This window comes from Crinia signifera, chromosome 9 (genome assembly GCF_055691185.1).
Source record: "Crinia signifera chromosome 9, ASM5569118v1, whole genome shotgun sequence".
In the NCBI taxonomy this organism is placed as follows: Eukaryota; Metazoa; Chordata; class Amphibia; order Anura; family Myobatrachidae; genus Crinia; species Crinia signifera.
Genome location: NC_139225.1, coordinates 56,433,243 through 56,451,917, shown reverse-complemented (window position 1 = coordinate 56,451,917; position 18,675 = coordinate 56,433,243). Strand labels below are relative to the sequence as shown.

Sequence of the window (18,675 nt, the reverse complement as noted above, 5' to 3'; positions counted from 1 at the left end):
TTTTGGGAGCTAAACAGTGTTGAGCCTCTTTAGTAGTTTAATTTGAGACCACCTGCTAATATCATGTCCTGTAGGTCTTTTTACATTACCAACACATGATTTTTTTCAGTAAGGCAATACAGTTAGGAAACTTTTTTATTCGCTTATCTGGTTATAGAAGTAGAAGAGGGCAAAAAAGAGCAAGTATCTCACCTACAGCCATACCACATTGGATACGCCCAATCTCGTCTGATCTTGGAAGCTAAGCAGTGTTGGGCCTGTTTAGTACTTGGGTGGGAGACCACATGGGAACACCAGGTGCTGTAGGTTTTTTGCCATTAATGGCAAATTGTTTTTATTCTCTTGCTATTTAAATTGAAAACTTATTATTTTTTATTGCCAATACAGACATTTGGGACAGGTCAAACAGACACAATAGCCATCACCTAAAAACTTACCACACTGTTTAGGCCCAATTCCAACTGCTTTTGGCAGCTAAACAGTGTTGAGCCTCTTAAGTAGTTTAATTTGAGACCACCTGCTAATATCATGTCCTGTAGGTCTTTTTACATTACCAACACATGTTTTTTTTCAGTAAGGCAATACAGTTAGGAAACTTTTTTATTAGCTTTCCTGGTTATAGAAGTAGAAGAGGGCAAAAAAGTGCCAGTATCTCACCTACAGCCATACCACATTGGATACGCCCAATCTCGTCTGATCTTGGAAGCTAAGCAGTGTTGGGCCTGGTTAGTACTTGGGTGGGAGACCACATGGGAACACCAGGTGCTGTAGGTTTTTTCCCATTAATGGCAAATTGTTTTTATTCTCTAGCTATTTAAATTGGAAACTTTTTATTTTTTATTGCCAATACAGACATTTGGGACAGGTCAAACAGACACAATAGCCATCACCTAAAAACTTACCACACTGTTTAGGCCCAATTCCAACTGCTTTTGGGAGCTAAACAGTGTTGAGCCTCTTTAGTAGTTTAATTTGAGACCACCTGCTAATATCATGTCCTGTAGGTCTTTTTACATTACCAACACATGATTTTTTTCAGTAAGCCAATATAGTTAGGAAACTTTTTTATTAGCTTACCTGGTTATAGAAGTAGAAGATGTCAAAAAAGTGCCTGTATTTCACCTACAGCCATACCACATTGGATACGCCCAATCTCGTCTGATCTTGGAAGCTAAGCAGTGTTGGGCCTGGTTAGTACTTGGGTGGGAGACCACATGGGAACACCAGGTGCTGTAGGTTTTTCCCATTACTGGCAAATTGTTTATATTCTCTAGCTTTTTAAATTGGAAACTTTTTTCTCTTTATTGACAGTACAGACATTTGGAAGAGGTCAAACAGACACAATAGCCATCACCTAAAAACTTACCACACTGTTTAGGCCCAATTCCAACTGCTTTTGGCAGCTAAACAGTGTTGAGCCTCTTAAGTAGTTTAATTTGAGACCACCTGCTAATATCATGTCCTGTAGATCTTATTACATTACCAACACATGATTTTTTTCAGTAAGGCAATACAGTTAGGAAACTTTTTATTAGCTTTCCTGGTTATAGAAGTAGAAGAGGGCAAAAAAGTGCTGGTATCTCACCTACAGCCATACCACATTGGATACGCCCAATCTCGTCTGATCTTGGAAGCTAAGCAGTGTTGGGCCTGGTTAGTACTTGGGTGGGAGACCACATGGGAACACCAGGTGCTGTAGGTTTTTTCCCATTAATCGCAAATTGTTTTTATTCTCTTGCTATTTAAATTGGAAACTTTTTATTTTTATTGCCAATACAGACATTTGGGACAGGTCAAACAGACACAATAGCCATCACCTAAAAACTTACCACACTGTTTAGGCCCAATTCCAACTGCTTTTGACAGCTAAACAGTGTTGAGCCTCTTTAGTAGTTTAATTTGAGACCACCTGCTAATATCATGTCCTGTAGATCTTATTACATTACCAACACATGATTTTTTTCAGTAAGGCAATACAGTTAGGAAACTTTTTTATTAGCTTACCTGGTTATAGAAGTAGAAGAGGGCAAAAAAGTGCCAGTATCCCACCTACAGCCATACCACATTGGATACGCCCAATCTCGTCTGATCTTGGAAGCTAAGCAGTGTTGGGCCTGGTTAGTACTTGGGTGGGAGACCACATGGGAACACCAGGTGCTGTAGGTTTTTTCCCATTAATGGCAAATTGTTTTTATTCTCTTGCTATTTAAATTGGAAACTTTTTATTTTTATTGCCAATACAGACATTTGGGACAGGTCAAACAGACACAATAGCCATCACCTAAAAACTTACCACACTGTTTAGGCCCAATTCCAACTGCTTTTGGGAGCTAAACAGTGTTGAGCCTCTTTAGTAGTTTAATTTGAGACCACCTGCTAATATCATGTCCTGTAGGTCTTTTTACATTACCAACACATGATTTTTTTCAGTAAGGTAATACAGTTAGGAAACTTTTTTATTAGCTTACCTGGTTATAGAAGTAGAAGAGGGCAAAAAAGTGCCGGTATCTCAACTACAGCCATACCACATTGGATACGCCAAATCTCGTCTGATCTTGGAAGCTAAGCAGTGTTGGGCCTGGTTAGTACTTGGGTGGGAGACCACATGGGAACACCAGGTGCTGTAGGTTTTTTCCCATTAATGGCAAATTGTTTTTATTCTCTTGCTATTTAAATTGGAAACTTTTTATTTTTATTGCCAATACAGACATTTGGGACAGGTCAAACAGACACAATAGCCATCACCTAAAAACTTACCACACTGTTTAGGCCCAATTCCAACTGCTTTTGGGAGCAAAACAGTGTTGAGCCTATTTAGTAGTTTAATTTGAGACCACCTGCTAATATCATGTCCTGTAGGTCTTTTTACATTACCAACACATGATTTTTTTCAGTAAGCCAATATAGTTAGGAAACTTTTTTATTAGCTTACCTGGTTATAGAAGTAGAAGATGGCAAAAAAGTGCCTGTAACTCACCTACAGCCATACCACACTGGATACGCCCAATCTCGTCTGATCTTGGAAGCTAAGCAGTGTTGGGCCTGATTAGTACTTGGGTGGGAGACCAAATGGGAACACCATGTGCTGTAGGTTTTTCCCATTACTGGCAAATTGTTTATATTCTCTAGCTTTTTAAATTGGAAACTTTTTTCTCTTTATTGACAGTACAGACATTTGGAAGAGGTCAAACAGACAAAATAGCCATCACCTAAAAACTTACCACACTGTTTAGGCCCAATTCCAACTGCTTTTGGCAGCTAAACAGTGTTGAGCCTCTTAAGTAGTTTAATTTGAGACCACCTGCTAATATCATGTCCTGTAGGTCTTTTTACATTACCAACGCATGATTTTTTTCAGTAAGGCAATACAGTTAGGAAACTTTTTTATTAGCTTTCCTGGTTATAGAAGTAGAAGAGGGCAAAAAAGTGCCGGTATCTCACCTACAGCCATACCACATTGGATACTCCCAATCTTGTCTGATCTTGGAAGCTAAGCAGTGTTGGGCCTGGTTAGTACTTGGGTGGGAGACCATATGGGAACACCAGGTGCTGTAGGTTTTTTCCCATTAATGGCAAATTGTTTTTATTCTCTTGCTATTTAAATTGGAAACTTTTTATTTTTATTGCCAATACATACATTTGGGACAGGTCAAACAGACACAATAGCCATCACCTAAAAACTTACCACACTGTTTAGGCCCAATTCCAACTGCTTTTGGCAGCTAAACAGTGTTGAGCCTCTTTAGTAGTTTAATTTGAGACCACATGCTAATATCATGTCCTGTAGGTCTTTTTACATTACCAACACATGATTTTTTTCAGTAAGGCAATACAGTTAGGAAACTTTTTTATTAGCTTACCTGGTTATAGAAGTAGAAGAGGGCAAAAAAGTGCCAGTATCTCACCTACAGCCATACCACATTGGATATGCCCAATCTCGTCTGATCTCGGAAGCTAAGCAGTGTTGGGCCTGGTTAGTACTTGGGTGGGAGACCACATGGGAACACCAGGTTCTGTAGGTTTTTTCCCATTAATGGCAAATTGTTTTTATTCTCTTGCTATTTAAATTGGAAACTTTTTATTTTTTATTGCCAATACAGACATTTGGGACAGGTCAAACAGACACAATAGCCATCACCTAAAAACTTACCACACTGTTTAGGCCCAATTCCAACTGCTTTTGGGAGCTAAACAGTGTTGAGCGTCTTTAGTAGTTTAATTTGAGACCACCTGCTAATATCATGTCCTGTAGGTCTTTTTACATTACCAACACATGATTTTTTTCAGTAAGGCAATACAGTTAGGAAACTTTTTTATTCGCTTATCTGGTTATAGAAGTAGAAGAGGGCAAAAAAGAGCAAGTATCTCACCTACAGCCATACCACATTGGATACGCCCAATCTCGTCTGATCTTGGAAGCTAAGCAGTGTTGGGCCTGTTTAGTACTTGGGTGGGAGACCACATGGGAACACCAGGTGCTGTAGGTTTTTTGCCATTAATGGCAAATTGTTTTTATTCTCTTGCTATTTAAATTGAAAACTTTTTATTTTTTATTGCCAATACAGACATTTGGGACAGGTCAAACAGACACAATAGCCATCACCTAAAAACTTACCACACTGTTTAGGCCCAATTCCAACTGCTTTTGGCAGCTAAACAGTGTTGAGCCTCTTAAGTAGTTTAATTTGAGACCACCTGCTAATATCATGTCCTGTAGGTCTTTTTACATTACCAACACATGTTTTTTTTCAGTAAGGCAATACAGTTAGGAAACTTTTTTATTAGCTTTCCTGGTTATAGAAGTAGAAGAGGGCAAAAAAGTGCCAGTATCTCACCTACAGCCATACCACATTGGATACGCCCAATCTCGTCTGATCTTGGAAGCTAAGCAGTGTTGGGCCTGGTTAGTACTTGGGTGGGAGACCACATGGGAACACCAGGTGCTGTAGGTTTTTTCCCATTAATGGCAAATTGTTTTTATTCTCTAGCTATTTAAATTGGAAACTTTTTATTTTTTATTGCCAATACAGACATTTGGGACAGGTCAAACAGACACAATAGCCATCACCTAAAAACTTACCACACTGTTTAGGCCCAATTCCAACTGCTTTTGGGAGCTAAACAGTGTTGAGCCTCTTTAGTAGTTTAATTTGAGACCACCTGCTAATATCATGTCCTGTAGGTCTTTTTACATTACCAACACATGATTTTTTTCAGTAAGCCAATATAGTTAGGAAACTTTTTTATTAGCTTACCTGGTTATAGAAGTAGAAGATGGCAAAAAAGTGCCTGTAACTCACCTACAGCCATACCACATTGGATACGCCCAATCTCGTCTGATCTTGGAAGCTAAGCAGTGTTGGGCCTGTTTAGTACTTGGGTGGGAGACCACATGGGAACACCAGGTGCTGTAGGTTTTTCCCATTACTGGCAAATTGTTTTTATTCTCTAGCTTTTTAAATTGGAAACTTTTTGCTCTTTATTGACAGTACAGACATTTGGGACAGGTCAAACAGACACAATAGCCATCACCTAAAACTTACCACACTGTTTAGGCCCAATTCCAACTGCTTTTGGCAGCTAAACAGTGTTGAGCCTCTTTTGTAGTTTAATTTGAGACCACCTGCTAATATCATGTCCTGTAGGTCTTTTTACATTACCAACACATGATTTTTTTCAGTAAGGCAATATAGTTAGGAAACTTTTTTTATTAGCTTACCTGGTTATAGAAGTAGAAGATGTCAAAAAAGTGCCTGTGTCTCACCTACAGCCATACCACATTGGATACGCCCAATCTCGTCTGATCTTGGAAGCTAAGCAGTGTTGGGCCTGGTTAGTACTTGGGTGGGAGACCACAGGGAACACCAGGTGCTGTAGGTTTTTCCCATTACTGGCAAATTGTTTATATTCTCTAGCTTTTTAAATTGGAAACTTTTTTCTCTTTATTGACAGTACAGACATTTGGAAGAGGTCAAACAGACACAATAGCCATCACCTAAAAACTTACCACACTGTTTAGGCCCAATTCCAACTGCTTTTGGCAGCTAAACAGTGTTGAGCCTCTTAAGTAGTTTAATTTGAGACCACCTGCTAATATCATGTCCTGTAGATCTTTTTACATTACCAACACATGATTTTTTTCAGTAAGGCAATACAGTTAGGAAACTTTTTATTAGCTTTCCTGGTTATAGAAGTAGAAGAGGGCAAAAAAGTGCTGGTATCTCACCTACAGCCATACCACATTGGATACGCCCAATCTCGTCTGATCTTGGAAGCTAAGCAGTGTTGGGCCTGTTTAGTACTTGGGTGGGAGACCACATGGGAACACCAGGTGCTGTAGGTTTTTCCCATTACTGGCAAATTGTTTTTATTCTCTAGCTTTTTAAATTGGAAACTTTTTTCTCTTTATTGACAGTACAGACATTTGGGACAGGTCAAACAGACACAATAGCCATCACCTAAAACTTACCACACTGTTTAGGCCCAATTCCAACTGCTTTTGGCAGCTAAACAGTGTTGAGCCTCTTTAGTAGTTTAATTTGAGACCACCTGCTAATATCATGTCCTGTAGGTCTTTTTACATTACCAACACATGATTTTTTTCAGTAAGGCAATATAGTTAGGAAACTTTTTTATTAGCTTACCTGGTTATAGAAGTAGAAGATGTCAAAAAAGTGCCTGTGTCTCACCTACAGCCATACCACATTGGATACGCCCAATCTCGTCTGATCTTGGAAGCTAAGCAGTGTTGTGCCTGGTTAGTACTTGGGTGGGAGACCACATGGGAACACCAGGTGCTGTAGGTTTTTCCCATTACTGGCAAATTGTTTATATTCTCTAGCTTTTTAAATTGGAAACTTTTTTCTCTTTATTGACAGTACAGACATTTGGAAGAGGTCAAACAGACACAATAGCCATCACCTAAAAACTTACCACACTGTTTAGGCCCAATTCCAACTGCTTTTGGCAGCTAAACAGTGTTGAGCCTCTTAAGTAGTTTAATTTGAGACCACCTGCTAATATCATGTCCTGTAGATCTTTTTACATTACCAACACATGATTTTTTTCAGTAAGGCAATACAGTTAGGAAACTTGTTAATAGCTTTCCTGGTTATAGAAGTAGAAGAGAGCAAAAAAGTGCTGGTATCTCACCTACAGCCATACCACATTGGATACGCCCAATCTCGTCTGATCTTGGAAGCTAAGCAGTGTTGGGCCTGGTTAGTACTTGGGTGGGAGACCACATGGGAACACCAGGTGCTGTAGGTTTTTTCCCATTAATGGCAAATTGTTTTTATTCTCTTGCTATTTAAATTGGAAACTTTTTATTTTTATTGCCAATACAGACATTTGGGACAGGTCAAACAGACACAATAGCCATCACCTAAAAACTTACCACACTGTTTAGGCCCAATTCCAACTGCTTTTGGCAGCTAAACAGTGTTGAGCCTCTTTAGTAGTTTAATTTGAGACCACCTGCTAATATCATGTCCTGTAGGTCTTTTTACATTACCAACACATGATTTTTTTCAGTAAGGCAATACAGTTAGGAAACTTTTTTATTAGCTTACCTGGTTATAGAAGTAGAAGAGGGCAAAAAAGTGCCAGTATCCCAGCTACAGCCATACCACATTGGATACGCCCAATCTCGTCTGATCTTGGAAGCTAAGCAGTGTTGGGCCTGGTTAGTACTTGGGTGGGAGACCACATGGGAACACCAGGTGCTGTAGGTTTTTTCCCATTAATGGCAAATTGTTTTTATTCTCTTGCTATTTAAATTGGAAACTTTTTATTTTTTATTGCCAATACAGACATTTGGGACAGGTCAAACAGACACAATAGCCATCACCTAAAAACTTACCACACTGTTTAGGCCCAATTCCAACTGCTTTTGGGAGCTAAACAGTGTTGAGCCTCTTTAGTAGTTTAATTTGAGACCACCTGCTAATATCATGTCCTGTAGGTCTTTTTACATTACCAACACATGATTTTTTTCAGTAAGGCAATACAGTTAGGAAACTTTTTTATTAGCTTACCTGGTTATAGAAGTAGAAGAGGGCAAAAAAGTGCCGGTATCTCAACTACAGCCATACCACATTGGATACGCCCAATCTCGTCTGATCTTGGAAGCTAAGCAGTGTTGGGCCTGGTTAGTACTTGGGTGGGAGACCACATGGGAACACCAGGTGCTGTAGGTTTTTTCCCATTAATGGCAAATTGTTTTTATTCTCTTGCTATTTAAATTGGAAACTTTTTATTTTTATTGCCAATACAGACATTTGGGACAGGTCAAACAGACACAATAGCCATCACCTAAAAACTTACCACACTGTTTAGGCCCAATTCCAACTGCTTTTGGGAGCTAAACAGTGTTGAGCCTCTTTAGTAGTTTAATTTGAGACCACCTGCTAATATCATGTCCTGTAGGTCTTTTTACATTACCAACACATGATTTTTTTCAGTAAGGCAATACAGTTAGGAAACTTTTTTATTAGCTTACCTGGTTATAGAAGTAGAAGAGGGCAAAAAAGTGCCGGTATCTCAACTACAGCCATACCACATTGGATACGCCCAATCTCGTCTGATCTTGGAAGCTAAGCAGTGTTGGGCCTGGTTAGTACTTGGGTGGGAGACCACATGGGAACACCAGGTGCTGTAGGTTTTTTCCCATTAATGGCAAATTGTTTTTATTCTCTTGCTATTTAAATTGGAAACTTTTTATTTTTATTGCCAATACAGACATTTGGGACAGGTCAAACAGACACAATAGCCATCACCTAAAAACTTACCACACTGTTTAGGCCCAATTCCAACTGCTTTTGGGAGCTAAACAGTGTTGAGCCTCTTTAGTAGTTTAATTTGAGACCACCTGCTAATATCATGTCCTGTAGGTCTTTTTACATTACCAACACATGATTTTTTTCAGTAAGCCAATATAGTTAGGAAACTTTTTTATTAGCTTACCTGGTTATAGAAGTAGAAGATGGCAAAAAAGTGCATGTAACTCACCTTCGGCCATACCACATTGGATACGCCCAATCTCGTCTGATCTTGGAAGCTAAGCAGTGTTGGGCCTGATTAGTACTTGGGTGGGAGACCAAATGGGAACACCATGTGCTGTAGGTTTTTCCCATTACTGGCAAATTGTTTATATTCTCTAGCTTTTTAAATTGGAAACTTTTTTCTCTTTATTGACAGTACAGACATTTGGAAGAGGTCAAACAGACAAAATAGCCATCACCTAAAAACTTACCACACTGTTTAGGCCCAATTCCAACTGCTTTTGGCAGCTAAACAGTGTTGAGCCTCTTAAGTAGTTTAATTTGAGACCACCTGCTAATATCATGTCCTGTAGGTCTTTTTACATTACCAACGCATGATTTTTTTCAGTAAGGCAATACAGTTAGGAAACTTTTTTATTAGCTTTCCTGGTTATAGAAGTAGAAGAGGGCAAAAAAGTGCCGGTATCTCACCTACAGCCATACCACATTGGATACTCCCAATCTTGTCTGATCTTGGAAGCTAAGCAGTGTTGGGCCTGGTTAGTACTTGGGTGGGAGACCACATGGGAACACCAGGTGCTGTAGGTTTTTTCCCATTAATGGCAAATTGTTTTTATTCTCTTGCTATTTAAATTGGAAACTTTTTATTTTTATTGCCAATACAGACATTTGGGACAGGTCAAACAGACACAATAGCCATAACCTAAAAACTTACCACACTGTTTAGGCCCAATTCCAACTGCTTTTGGCAGCTAAACAGTGTTGAGCCTCTTTAGTAGTTTAATTTGAGACCACATGCTAATATCATGTCCTGTAGGTCTTTTTACATTACCAACACATGTTTTTTTTCAGTAAGGCAATACAGTTAGGAAACTTTTTTATTAGCTTACCTGGTTATAGAAGTAGAAGAGGGCAAAAAAGTGCCAGTATCTCACCTACAGCCATACCACATTGGATATGCCCAATCTCGTCTGATCTCGGAAGCTAAGCAGTGTTGGGCCTGGTTAGTACTTGGGTGGGAGACCACATGGGAACACCAGGTTCTGTAGGTTTTTTCCCATTAATGGCAAATTGTTTTTATTCTCTTGCTATTTAAATTGGAAACTTTTTATTTTTTATTGCCAATATAGACATTTGGGACAGGTCAAACAGACACAATAGCCATCACCTAAAAACTTACCACACTGTTTAGGCCCAATTCCAACTGCTTTTGGGAGCTAAACAGTGTTGAGCCTCTTTAGTAGTTTAATTTGAGACCACCTGCTAATATCATGTCCTGTAGGTCTTTTTACATTACCAACACATGATTTTTTTCAGTAAGGCAATACAGTTAGGAAACTTTTTTATTCGCTTATCTGGTTATAGAAGTAGAAGAGGGCAAAAAAGAGCAAGTATCTCACCTACAGCCATACCACATTGGATACGCCCAATCTCGTCTGATCTTGGAAGCTAAGCAGTGTTGGGCCTGTTTAGTACTTGGGTGGGAGACCACATGGGAACACCAGGTGCTGTAGGTTTTTTGCCATTAATGGCAAATTGTTTTTATTCTCTTGCTATTTAAATTGAAAACTTTTTATTTTTTATTGCCAATACAGACATTTGGGACAGGTCAAACAGACACAATAGCCATCACCTAAAAACTTACCACACTGTTTAGGCCCAATTCCAACTGCTTTTGGGAGCTAAACAGTGTTGAGCCTCTTTAGTAGTTTAATTTGAGACCACCTGCTAATATCATGTCCTGTAGGTCTTTTTACATTACCAACACATGATTTTTTTCAGTAAGCCAATATAGTTAGGAAACTTTTTTATTAGCTTACCTGGTTATAGAAGTAGAAGAGGGCAAAAAAGTGCCTGTATCTCACCTACAGCCATACCACATTGGATACGCCCAATCTCGTCTGATCTTGGAAGCTAAGCAGTGTTGGGCCTGTTTAGTACTTGGGTGGGAGACCACATGGGAACACCAGGTGCTGTAGGTTTTTCCCATTACTGGCAAATTGTTTTTATTCTCTAGCTTTTTAAATTGGAAACTTTTTTCTCTTTATTGACAGTACAGACATTTGGGACAGGTCAAACAGACACAATAGCCATCACCTAAAACTTACCACACTGTTTAGGCCCAATTCCAACTGCTTTTGGCAGCTAAACAGTGTTGAGCCTCTTTAGTAGTTTAATTTGAGACCACCTGCTAATATCATGTCCTGTAGGTCTTTTTACATTACCAACACATGATTTTTTTCAGTAAGGCAATATAGTTAGGAAACTTTTTTATTAGCTTACCTGGTTATAGAAGTAGAAGATGTCAAAAAAGTGCCTGTGTCTCACCTACAGCCATACCACATTGGATACGCCCAATCTCGTCTGATCTTGGAAGCTAAGCAGTGTTGGGCCTGGTTAGTACTTGGGTGGGAGACCACATGGGAACACCAGGTGCTGTAGGTTTTTCCCATTACTGGCAAATTGTTTATATTCTCTAGCTTTTTAAATTGGAAACTTTTTTCTCTTTATTGACAGTACAGACATTTGGAAGAGGTCAAACAGACACAATAGCCATCACCTAAAAACTTACCACACTGTTTAGGCCCAATTCCAACTGCTTTTGGGAGCTAAACAGTGTTGAGCCTCTTTAGTAGTTTAATTTGAGACCACCTGCTAATATCATGTCCTGTAGGTCTTTTTACATTACCAACACATGATTTTTTTCAGTAAGGCAATACAGTTAGGAAACTTTTTTATTAGCTTACCTGGTTATAGAAGTAGAACAGGGCAAAAAAGTGCCAGTATCCCACCTACAGCCATACCACATTGGATACGCCCAATCTCGTCTGATCTTGGAAGCTAAGCAGTGTTGGGCCTGGTTAGTACTTGGGTGGGAGACCACATGGGAACACCAGGTGCTGTAGGTTTTTTCCCATTAATGGCAAATTGTTTTTATTCTCTTGCTATTTAAATTGGAAACTTTTTATTTTTTATTGCCAATACAGACATTTGGGACAGGTCAAACAGACACAATAGCCATCACCTAAAAACTTACCACACTGTTTAGGCCCAATTCCAACTGCTTTTGGGAGCTAAACAGTGTTGAGCCTCTTTATTAGTTTAATTTGAGACCACCTGCTAATATCATGTCCTGTAGGTCTTTTTACATTACCAACACATGATTTTTTTCAGTAAGGCAATACAGTTAGGAAACTTTTTTATTCGCTTACCTGGTTATAGAAGTAGAAGAGGGCAAAAAAGTGCCAATATCTCAACTACAGGCATACCACATTGGAGACGCCCAATCTCGTCTGATCTTGGAAGCTAAGCAGTGTTGGGCCTGGTTAGTACTTGGGTGGGAGACCACATGGGAACACCAGGTGCTGTAGGTTTTTTCCCATTAATGGCAAATTGTTTTTATTCTCTTGCTATTTAAATTGGAAACTTTTTATTTTTATTGCCAATACAGACATTTGGGACAGGTCAAACAGACACAATAGCCATCACCTAAAAACTTACCACACTGTTTAGGCCCAATTCCAACTGCTTTTGGGAGCTAAACAGTGTTGAGCCTCTTTAGTTGTTTAATTTGAGACCACCTGCTAATATCATGTCCTGTAGGTCTTTTTACATTACCAACACATGATTTTTTTCAGTAAGCCAATATAGTTAGGAAACTTTTTTATTAGCTTACCTGGTTATAGAAGTAGAAGAGGGCAAAAAAGTGCCAGTATCCCACCTACAGCCATACCACATTGGATACGCCCAATCTCGTCTGATCTTGGAAGCTAAGCAGTGTTGGGCCTGGTTAGTACTTGGGTGGGAGACCACATGGGAACACCAGGTGCTGTAGGTTTTTTCCCATTAATGGCAAATTGTTTTTATTCTCTTGCTATTTAAATTGGAAACTTTTTATTTTTATTGCCAATACAGACATTTGGGACAGGTCAAACAGACACAATAGCCATCACCTAAAAACTTACCACACTGTTTAGGCCCAATTCCAACTGCTTTTGGGAGCTAAACAGTGTTGAGCCTCTTTAGTTGTTTAATTTGAGACCACCTGCTAATATCATGTCCTGTAGGTCTTTTTACATTACCAACACATGATTTTTTTCAGTAAGCCAATATAGTTAGGAAACTTTTTTATTAGCTTACCTGGTTATAGAAGTAGAAGAGGGCAAAAAAGTGCCAGTATCCCACCTACAGCCATACCACATTGGATACGCCCAATCTCGTCTGATCTTGGAAGCTAAGCAGTGTTGGGCCTGGTTAGTACTTGGGTGGGAGACCACATGGGAACACCAGGTGCTGTAGGTTTTTTCCCATTAATGGCAAATTGTTTTTATTCTCTTGCTATTTAAATTGGAAACTTTTTATTTTTTATTGCCAATACAGACATTTGGGACAGGTCAAACAGACACAATAGCCATCACCTAAAAACTTACCACACTGTTTAGGCCCAATTCCAACTGCTTTTGGCAGCTAAACAGTGTTGAGCCTCTTTAGTAGTTTAATTTGAGACCACCTGCTAATATCATGTCCTGTAGGTCTTTTTACATTACCAACACATGATTTTTTTCAGTAAGGCAATACAGTTAGGAAACTTTTTTATTAGCTTACCTGGTTATAGAAGTAGAAGAGGGCAAAAAAGTGCCAGTATCCCAGCTACAGCCATACCACATTGGATACGCCCAATCTCGTCTGATCTTGGAAGCTAAGCAGTGTTGGGCCTGGTTAGTACTTGGGTGGGAGACCACATGGGAACACCAGGTGCTGTAGGTTTTTTCCCATTAATGGCAAATTGTTTTTATTCTCTTGCTATTTAAATTGGAAACTTTTTATTTTTTATTGCCAATACAGACATTTGGGACAGGTCAAACAGACACAATAGCCATCACCTAAAAACTTACCACACTGTTTAGGCCCAATTCCAACTGCTTTTGGGAGCTAAACAGTGTTGAGCCTCTTTAGTAGTTTAATTTGAGACCACCTGCTAATATCATGTCCTGTAGGTCTTTTTACATTACCAACACATGATTTTTTTCAGTAAGGCAATACAGTTAGGAAACTTTTTTATTAGCTTACCTGGTTATAGAAGTAGAAGAGGGCAAAAAAGTGCCGGTATCTCAACTACAGCCATACCACATTGGATACGCCCAATCTCGTCTGATCTTGGAAGCTAAGCAGTGTTGGGCCTGGTTAGTACTTGGGTGGGAGACCACATGGGAACACCAGGTGCTGTAGGTTTTTTCCCATTAATGGCAAATTGTTTTTATTCTCTTGCTATTTAAATTGGAAACTTTTTATTTTTATTGCCAATACAGACATTTGGGACAGGTCAAACAGACACAATAGCCATCACCTAAAAACTTACCACACTGTTTAGGCCCAATTCCAACTGCTTTTGGGAGCTAAACAGTGTTGAGCCTCTTTAGTAGTTTAATTTGAGACCACCTGCTAATATCATGTCCTGTAGGTCTTTTTACATTACCAACACATGATTTTTTTCAGTAAGGCAATACAGTTAGGAAACTTTTTTATTAGCTTACCTGGTTATAGAAGTAGAAGAGGGCAAAAAAGTGCCGGTATCTCAACTACAGCCATACCACATTGGATACGCCCAATCTCGTCTGATCTTGGAAGCTAAGCAGTGTTGGGCCTGGTTAGTACTTGGGTGGGAGACCACATGGGAACACCAGGTGCTGTAGGTTTTTTCCCATTAATGGCAAATTGTTTTTATTCTCTTGCTATTTAAATTGGAAACTTTTTATTTTTATTGCCAATACAGACATTTGGGACAGGTCAAACAGACACAATAGCCATCACCTAAAAACTTACCACACTGTTTAGGCCCAATTCCAACTGCTTTTGGGAGCTAAACAGTGTTGAGCCTCTTTAGTAGTTTAATTTGAGACCACCTGCTAATATCATGTCCTGTAGGTCTTTTTACATTACCAACACATGATTTTTTTCAGTAAGCCAATATAGTTAGGAAACTTTTTTATTAGCTTACCTGGTTATAGAAGTAGAAGATGGCAAAAAAGTGCATGTAACTCACCTTCGGCCATACCACATTGGATACGCCCAATCTCGTCTGATCTTGGAAGCTAAGCAGTGTTGGGCCTGATTAGTACTTGGGTGGGAGACCAAATGGGAACACCATGTGCTGTAGGTTTTTCCCATTACTGGCAAATTGTTTATATTCTCTAGCTTTTTAAATTGGAAACTTTTTTCTCTTTATTGACAGTACAGACATTTGGAAGAGGTCAAACAGACAAAATAGCCATCACCTAAAAACTTACCACACTGTTTAGGCCCAATTCCAACTGCTTTTGGCAGCTAAACAGTGTTGAGCCTCTTAAGTAGTTTAATTTGAGACCACCTGCTAATATCATGTCCTGTAGGTCTTTTTACATTACCAACGCATGATTTTTTTCAGTAAGGCAATACAGTTAGGAAACTTTTTTATTAGCTTTCCTGGTTATAGAAGTAGAAGAGGGCAAAAAAGTGCCGGTATCTCACCTACAGCCATACCACATTGGATACTCCCAATCTTGTCTGATCTTGGAAGCTAAGCAGTGTTGGGCCTGGTTAGTACTTGGGTGGGAGACCACATGGGAACACCAGGTGCTGTAGGTTTTTTCCCATTAATGGCAAATTGTTTTTATTCTCTTGCTATTTAAATTGGAAACTTTTTATTTTTATTGCCAATACAGACATTTGGGACAGGTCAAACAGACACAATAGCCATAACCTAAAAACTTACCACACTGTTTAGGCCCAATTCCAACTGCTTTTGGCAGCTAAACAGTGTTGAGCCTCTTTAGTAGTTTAATTTGAGACCACATGCTAATATCATGTCCTGTAGGTCTTTTTACATTACCAACACATGTTTTTTTTCAGTAAGGCAATACAGTTAGGAAACTTTTTTATTAGCTTACCTGGTTATAGAAGTAGAAGAGGGCAAAAAAGTGCCAGTATCTCACCTACAGCCATACCACATTGGATATGCCCAATCTCGTCTGATCTCGGAAGCTAAGCAGTGTTGGGCCTGGTTAGTACTTGGGTGGGAGACCACATGGGAACACCAGGTTCTGTAGGTTTTTTCCCATTAATGGCAAATTGTTTTTATTCTCTTGCTATTTAAATTGGAAACTTTTTATTTTTTATTGCCAATATAGACATTTGGGACAGGTCAAACAGACACAATAGCCATCACCTAAAAACTTACCACACTGTTTAGGCCCAATTCCAACTGCTTTTGGGAGCTAAACAGTGTTGAGCCTCTTTAGTAGTTTAATTTGAGACCACCTGCTAATATCATGTCCTGTAGGTCTTTTTACATTACCAACACATGATTTTTTTCAGTAAGGCAATACAGTTAGGAAACTTTTTTATTCGCTTATCTGGTTATAGAAGTAGAAGAGGGCAAAAAAGAGCAAGTATCTCACCTACAGCCATACCACATTGGATACGCCCAATCTCGTCTGATCTTGGAAGCTAAGCAGTGTTGGGCCTGTTTAGTACTTGGGTGGGAGACCACATGGGAACACCAGGTGCTGTAGGTTTTTTGCCATTAATGGCAAATTGTTTTTATTCTCTTGCTATTTAAATTGAAAACTTTTTATTTTTTATTGCCAATACAGACATTTGGGACAGGTCAAACAGACACAATAGCCATCACCTAAAAACTTACCACACTGTTTAGGCCCAATTCCAACTGCTTTTGGGAGCTAAACAGTGTTGAGCCTCTTTAGTAGTTTAATTTGAGACCACCTGCTAATATCATGTCCTGTAGGTCTTTTTACATTACCAACACATGATTTTTTTCAGTAAGCCAATATAGTTAGGAAACTTTTTTATTAGCTTACCTGGTTATAGAAGTAGAAGAGGGCAAAAAAGTGCCTGTATCTCACCTACAGCCATACCACATTGGATACGCCCAATCTCGTCTGATCTTGGAAGCTAAGCAGTGTTGGGCCTGTTTAGTACTTGGGTGGGAGACCACATGGGAACACCAGGTGCTGTAGGTTTTTCCCATTACTGGCAAATTGTTTTTATTCTCTAGCTTTTTAAATTGGAAACTTTTTTCTCTTTATTGACAGTACAGACATTTGGGACAGGTCAAACAGACACAATAGCCATCACCTAAAACTTACCACACTGTTTAGGCCCAATTCCAACTGCTTTTGGCAGCTAAACAGTGTTGAGCCTCTTTAGTAGTTTAATTTGAGACCACCTGCTAATATCATGTCCTGTAGGTCTTTTTACATTACCAACACATGATTTTTTTCAGTAAGGCAATATAGTTAGGAAACTTTTTTATTAGCTTACCTGGTTATAGAAGTAGAAGATGTCAAAAAAGTGCCTGTGTCTCACCTACAGCCATACCACATTGGATACGCCCAATCTCGTCTGATCTTGGAAGCTAAGCAGTGTTGGGCCTGGTTAGTACTTGGGTGGGAGACCACATGGGAACACCAGGTGCTGTAGGTTTTTCCCATTACTGGCAAATTGTTTATATTCTCTAGCTTTTTAAATTGGAAACTTTTTTCTCTTTATTGACAGTACAGACATTTGGAAGAGGTCAAACAGACACAATAGCCATCACCTAAAAACTTACCACACTGTTTAGGCCCAATTCCAACTGCTTTTGGGAGCTAAACAGTGTTGAGCCTCTTTAGTAGTTTAATTTGAGACCACCTGCTAATATCATGTCCTGTAGGTCTTTTTACATTACCAACACATGATTTTTTTCAGTAAGGCAATACAGTTAGGAAACTTTTTTATTAGCTTACCTGGTTATAGAAGTAGAACAGGGCAAAAAAGTGCCAGTATCCCACCTACAGCCATACCACATTGGATACGCCCAATCTCGTCTGATCTTGGAAGCTAAGCAGTGTTGGGCCTGGTTAGTACTTGGGTGGGAGACCACATGGGAACACCAGGTGCTGTAGGTTTTTTCCCATTAATGGCAAATTGTTTTTATTCTCTTGCTATTTAAATTGGAAACTTTTTATTTTTTATTGCCAATACAGACATTTGGGACAGGTCAAACAGACACAATAGCCATCACCTAAAAACTTACCACACTGTTTAGGCCCAATTCCAACTGCTTTTGGGAGCTAAACAGTGTTGAGCCTCTTTATTAGTTTAATTTGAGACCACCTGCTAATATCATGTCCTGTAGGTCTTTTTACATTACCAACACATGATTTTTTTCAGTAAGGCAATACAGTTAGGAAACTTTTTTATTCGCTTACCTGGTTATAGAAGTAGAAGAGGGCAAAAAAGTGCCAATATCTCAACTACAGGCATACCACATTGGAGACGCCCAATCTCGTCTGATCTTGGAAGCTAAGCAGTGTTGGGCCTGGTTAGTACTTGGGTGGGAGACCACATGGGAACACCAGGTGCTGTAGGTTTTTTCCCATTAATGGCAAATTGTTTTTATTCTCTTGCTATTTAAATTGGAAACTTTTTATTTTTATTGCCAATACAGACATTTGGGACAGGTCAAACAGACACAATAGCCATCACCTAAAAACTTACCACACTGTTTAGGCCCAATTCCAACTGCTTTTGGGAGCTAAACAGTGTTGAGCCTCTTTAGTTGTTTAATTTGAGACCACCTGCTAATATCATGTCCTGTAGGTCTTTTTACATTACCAACACATGATTTTTTTCA

At 39.2% G+C, this 18,675-nt stretch overlaps 40 non-coding genes across 40 annotated transcripts; all 40 read left to right on the top strand.

The window, feature by feature from the left end:
* Window positions 1-190: 190 nt before the first annotated feature.
* Window positions 191-309, top strand: LOC146037960 (5S ribosomal RNA). Its single transcript, XR_014461592.1, has one exon. It is a non-coding gene; the product is annotated as a 5S ribosomal RNA (ribosomal RNA).
* A 346-nt stretch (window positions 310-655) lies between these two features.
* Window positions 656-774, top strand: LOC146040202 (5S ribosomal RNA). Its single transcript, XR_014463360.1, has one exon. It is a non-coding gene; the product is annotated as a 5S ribosomal RNA (ribosomal RNA).
* Window positions 775-1,120: 346 nt separating this feature from the next.
* On the top strand, window positions 1,121-1,239 carry LOC146040201 (5S ribosomal RNA). Its single transcript, XR_014463359.1, has one exon. It is a non-coding gene; the product is annotated as a 5S ribosomal RNA (ribosomal RNA).
* A 344-nt stretch (window positions 1,240-1,583) lies between these two features.
* Window positions 1,584-1,702, top strand: LOC146040199 (5S ribosomal RNA). The gene has a single exon (XR_014463357.1). It is a non-coding gene; the product is annotated as a 5S ribosomal RNA (ribosomal RNA).
* Window positions 1,703-2,047: 345 nt separating this feature from the next.
* LOC146040198 (5S ribosomal RNA) lies at window positions 2,048-2,166 on the top strand. The gene has a single exon (XR_014463356.1). It is a non-coding gene; the product is annotated as a 5S ribosomal RNA (ribosomal RNA).
* Window positions 2,167-2,511: 345 nt separating this feature from the next.
* LOC146039101 (5S ribosomal RNA) lies at window positions 2,512-2,630 on the top strand. Its single transcript, XR_014462637.1, has one exon. It is a non-coding gene; the product is annotated as a 5S ribosomal RNA (ribosomal RNA).
* Window positions 2,631-2,975: 345 nt separating this feature from the next.
* Window positions 2,976-3,094, top strand: LOC146038923 (5S ribosomal RNA). The gene has a single exon (XR_014462473.1). It is a non-coding gene; the product is annotated as a 5S ribosomal RNA (ribosomal RNA).
* Window positions 3,095-3,439: 345 nt separating this feature from the next.
* On the top strand, window positions 3,440-3,558 carry LOC146038693 (5S ribosomal RNA). Its single transcript, XR_014462264.1, has one exon. It is a non-coding gene; the product is annotated as a 5S ribosomal RNA (ribosomal RNA).
* A 345-nt stretch (window positions 3,559-3,903) lies between these two features.
* Window positions 3,904-4,022, top strand: LOC146039401 (5S ribosomal RNA). Its single transcript, XR_014462909.1, has one exon. It is a non-coding gene; the product is annotated as a 5S ribosomal RNA (ribosomal RNA).
* Window positions 4,023-4,368: 346 nt separating this feature from the next.
* On the top strand, window positions 4,369-4,487 carry LOC146037959 (5S ribosomal RNA). Its single transcript, XR_014461591.1, has one exon. It is a non-coding gene; the product is annotated as a 5S ribosomal RNA (ribosomal RNA).
* A 346-nt stretch (window positions 4,488-4,833) lies between these two features.
* On the top strand, window positions 4,834-4,952 carry LOC146040197 (5S ribosomal RNA). The gene has a single exon (XR_014463355.1). It is a non-coding gene; the product is annotated as a 5S ribosomal RNA (ribosomal RNA).
* Window positions 4,953-5,298: 346 nt separating this feature from the next.
* LOC146037958 (5S ribosomal RNA) lies at window positions 5,299-5,417 on the top strand. The gene has a single exon (XR_014461590.1). It is a non-coding gene; the product is annotated as a 5S ribosomal RNA (ribosomal RNA).
* Window positions 5,418-5,762: 345 nt separating this feature from the next.
* LOC146039151 (5S ribosomal RNA) lies at window positions 5,763-5,880 on the top strand. Its single transcript, XR_014462681.1, has one exon. It is a non-coding gene; the product is annotated as a 5S ribosomal RNA (ribosomal RNA).
* A 344-nt stretch (window positions 5,881-6,224) lies between these two features.
* Window positions 6,225-6,343, top strand: LOC146037955 (5S ribosomal RNA). The gene has a single exon (XR_014461588.1). It is a non-coding gene; the product is annotated as a 5S ribosomal RNA (ribosomal RNA).
* A 344-nt stretch (window positions 6,344-6,687) lies between these two features.
* On the top strand, window positions 6,688-6,806 carry LOC146038764 (5S ribosomal RNA). Its single transcript, XR_014462328.1, has one exon. It is a non-coding gene; the product is annotated as a 5S ribosomal RNA (ribosomal RNA).
* A 344-nt stretch (window positions 6,807-7,150) lies between these two features.
* Window positions 7,151-7,269, top strand: LOC146040195 (5S ribosomal RNA). Its single transcript, XR_014463354.1, has one exon. It is a non-coding gene; the product is annotated as a 5S ribosomal RNA (ribosomal RNA).
* A 345-nt stretch (window positions 7,270-7,614) lies between these two features.
* On the top strand, window positions 7,615-7,733 carry LOC146038285 (5S ribosomal RNA). The gene has a single exon (XR_014461889.1). It is a non-coding gene; the product is annotated as a 5S ribosomal RNA (ribosomal RNA).
* A 346-nt stretch (window positions 7,734-8,079) lies between these two features.
* Window positions 8,080-8,198, top strand: LOC146038163 (5S ribosomal RNA). The gene has a single exon (XR_014461777.1). It is a non-coding gene; the product is annotated as a 5S ribosomal RNA (ribosomal RNA).
* Window positions 8,199-8,543: 345 nt separating this feature from the next.
* On the top strand, window positions 8,544-8,662 carry LOC146038162 (5S ribosomal RNA). The gene has a single exon (XR_014461776.1). It is a non-coding gene; the product is annotated as a 5S ribosomal RNA (ribosomal RNA).
* Window positions 8,663-9,007: 345 nt separating this feature from the next.
* LOC146039474 (5S ribosomal RNA) lies at window positions 9,008-9,126 on the top strand. The gene has a single exon (XR_014462976.1). It is a non-coding gene; the product is annotated as a 5S ribosomal RNA (ribosomal RNA).
* Window positions 9,127-9,471: 345 nt separating this feature from the next.
* LOC146038437 (5S ribosomal RNA) lies at window positions 9,472-9,590 on the top strand. The gene has a single exon (XR_014462029.1). It is a non-coding gene; the product is annotated as a 5S ribosomal RNA (ribosomal RNA).
* A 345-nt stretch (window positions 9,591-9,935) lies between these two features.
* Window positions 9,936-10,054, top strand: LOC146039400 (5S ribosomal RNA). The gene has a single exon (XR_014462908.1). It is a non-coding gene; the product is annotated as a 5S ribosomal RNA (ribosomal RNA).
* Window positions 10,055-10,400: 346 nt separating this feature from the next.
* Window positions 10,401-10,519, top strand: LOC146037954 (5S ribosomal RNA). The gene has a single exon (XR_014461587.1). It is a non-coding gene; the product is annotated as a 5S ribosomal RNA (ribosomal RNA).
* Window positions 10,520-10,865: 346 nt separating this feature from the next.
* On the top strand, window positions 10,866-10,984 carry LOC146037953 (5S ribosomal RNA). The gene has a single exon (XR_014461586.1). It is a non-coding gene; the product is annotated as a 5S ribosomal RNA (ribosomal RNA).
* A 344-nt stretch (window positions 10,985-11,328) lies between these two features.
* LOC146040194 (5S ribosomal RNA) lies at window positions 11,329-11,447 on the top strand. Its single transcript, XR_014463353.1, has one exon. It is a non-coding gene; the product is annotated as a 5S ribosomal RNA (ribosomal RNA).
* A 345-nt stretch (window positions 11,448-11,792) lies between these two features.
* On the top strand, window positions 11,793-11,911 carry LOC146040193 (5S ribosomal RNA). Its single transcript, XR_014463352.1, has one exon. It is a non-coding gene; the product is annotated as a 5S ribosomal RNA (ribosomal RNA).
* Window positions 11,912-12,257: 346 nt separating this feature from the next.
* On the top strand, window positions 12,258-12,376 carry LOC146039224 (5S ribosomal RNA). The gene has a single exon (XR_014462749.1). It is a non-coding gene; the product is annotated as a 5S ribosomal RNA (ribosomal RNA).
* A 345-nt stretch (window positions 12,377-12,721) lies between these two features.
* On the top strand, window positions 12,722-12,840 carry LOC146040192 (5S ribosomal RNA). The gene has a single exon (XR_014463351.1). It is a non-coding gene; the product is annotated as a 5S ribosomal RNA (ribosomal RNA).
* Window positions 12,841-13,185: 345 nt separating this feature from the next.
* LOC146040191 (5S ribosomal RNA) lies at window positions 13,186-13,304 on the top strand. The gene has a single exon (XR_014463350.1). It is a non-coding gene; the product is annotated as a 5S ribosomal RNA (ribosomal RNA).
* A 346-nt stretch (window positions 13,305-13,650) lies between these two features.
* LOC146038284 (5S ribosomal RNA) lies at window positions 13,651-13,769 on the top strand. Its single transcript, XR_014461888.1, has one exon. It is a non-coding gene; the product is annotated as a 5S ribosomal RNA (ribosomal RNA).
* A 346-nt stretch (window positions 13,770-14,115) lies between these two features.
* Window positions 14,116-14,234, top strand: LOC146038161 (5S ribosomal RNA). Its single transcript, XR_014461775.1, has one exon. It is a non-coding gene; the product is annotated as a 5S ribosomal RNA (ribosomal RNA).
* Window positions 14,235-14,579: 345 nt separating this feature from the next.
* Window positions 14,580-14,698, top strand: LOC146038160 (5S ribosomal RNA). Its single transcript, XR_014461774.1, has one exon. It is a non-coding gene; the product is annotated as a 5S ribosomal RNA (ribosomal RNA).
* A 345-nt stretch (window positions 14,699-15,043) lies between these two features.
* Window positions 15,044-15,162, top strand: LOC146039473 (5S ribosomal RNA). The gene has a single exon (XR_014462975.1). It is a non-coding gene; the product is annotated as a 5S ribosomal RNA (ribosomal RNA).
* Window positions 15,163-15,507: 345 nt separating this feature from the next.
* Window positions 15,508-15,626, top strand: LOC146038436 (5S ribosomal RNA). Its single transcript, XR_014462028.1, has one exon. It is a non-coding gene; the product is annotated as a 5S ribosomal RNA (ribosomal RNA).
* A 345-nt stretch (window positions 15,627-15,971) lies between these two features.
* Window positions 15,972-16,090, top strand: LOC146039399 (5S ribosomal RNA). Its single transcript, XR_014462907.1, has one exon. It is a non-coding gene; the product is annotated as a 5S ribosomal RNA (ribosomal RNA).
* A 346-nt stretch (window positions 16,091-16,436) lies between these two features.
* Window positions 16,437-16,555, top strand: LOC146037952 (5S ribosomal RNA). The gene has a single exon (XR_014461585.1). It is a non-coding gene; the product is annotated as a 5S ribosomal RNA (ribosomal RNA).
* A 346-nt stretch (window positions 16,556-16,901) lies between these two features.
* On the top strand, window positions 16,902-17,020 carry LOC146037951 (5S ribosomal RNA). Its single transcript, XR_014461584.1, has one exon. It is a non-coding gene; the product is annotated as a 5S ribosomal RNA (ribosomal RNA).
* A 344-nt stretch (window positions 17,021-17,364) lies between these two features.
* Window positions 17,365-17,483, top strand: LOC146040190 (5S ribosomal RNA). The gene has a single exon (XR_014463349.1). It is a non-coding gene; the product is annotated as a 5S ribosomal RNA (ribosomal RNA).
* Window positions 17,484-17,828: 345 nt separating this feature from the next.
* On the top strand, window positions 17,829-17,947 carry LOC146040189 (5S ribosomal RNA). Its single transcript, XR_014463348.1, has one exon. It is a non-coding gene; the product is annotated as a 5S ribosomal RNA (ribosomal RNA).
* A 346-nt stretch (window positions 17,948-18,293) lies between these two features.
* LOC146039223 (5S ribosomal RNA) lies at window positions 18,294-18,412 on the top strand. Its single transcript, XR_014462748.1, has one exon. It is a non-coding gene; the product is annotated as a 5S ribosomal RNA (ribosomal RNA).
* Window positions 18,413-18,675: the final 263 nt, after the last annotated feature.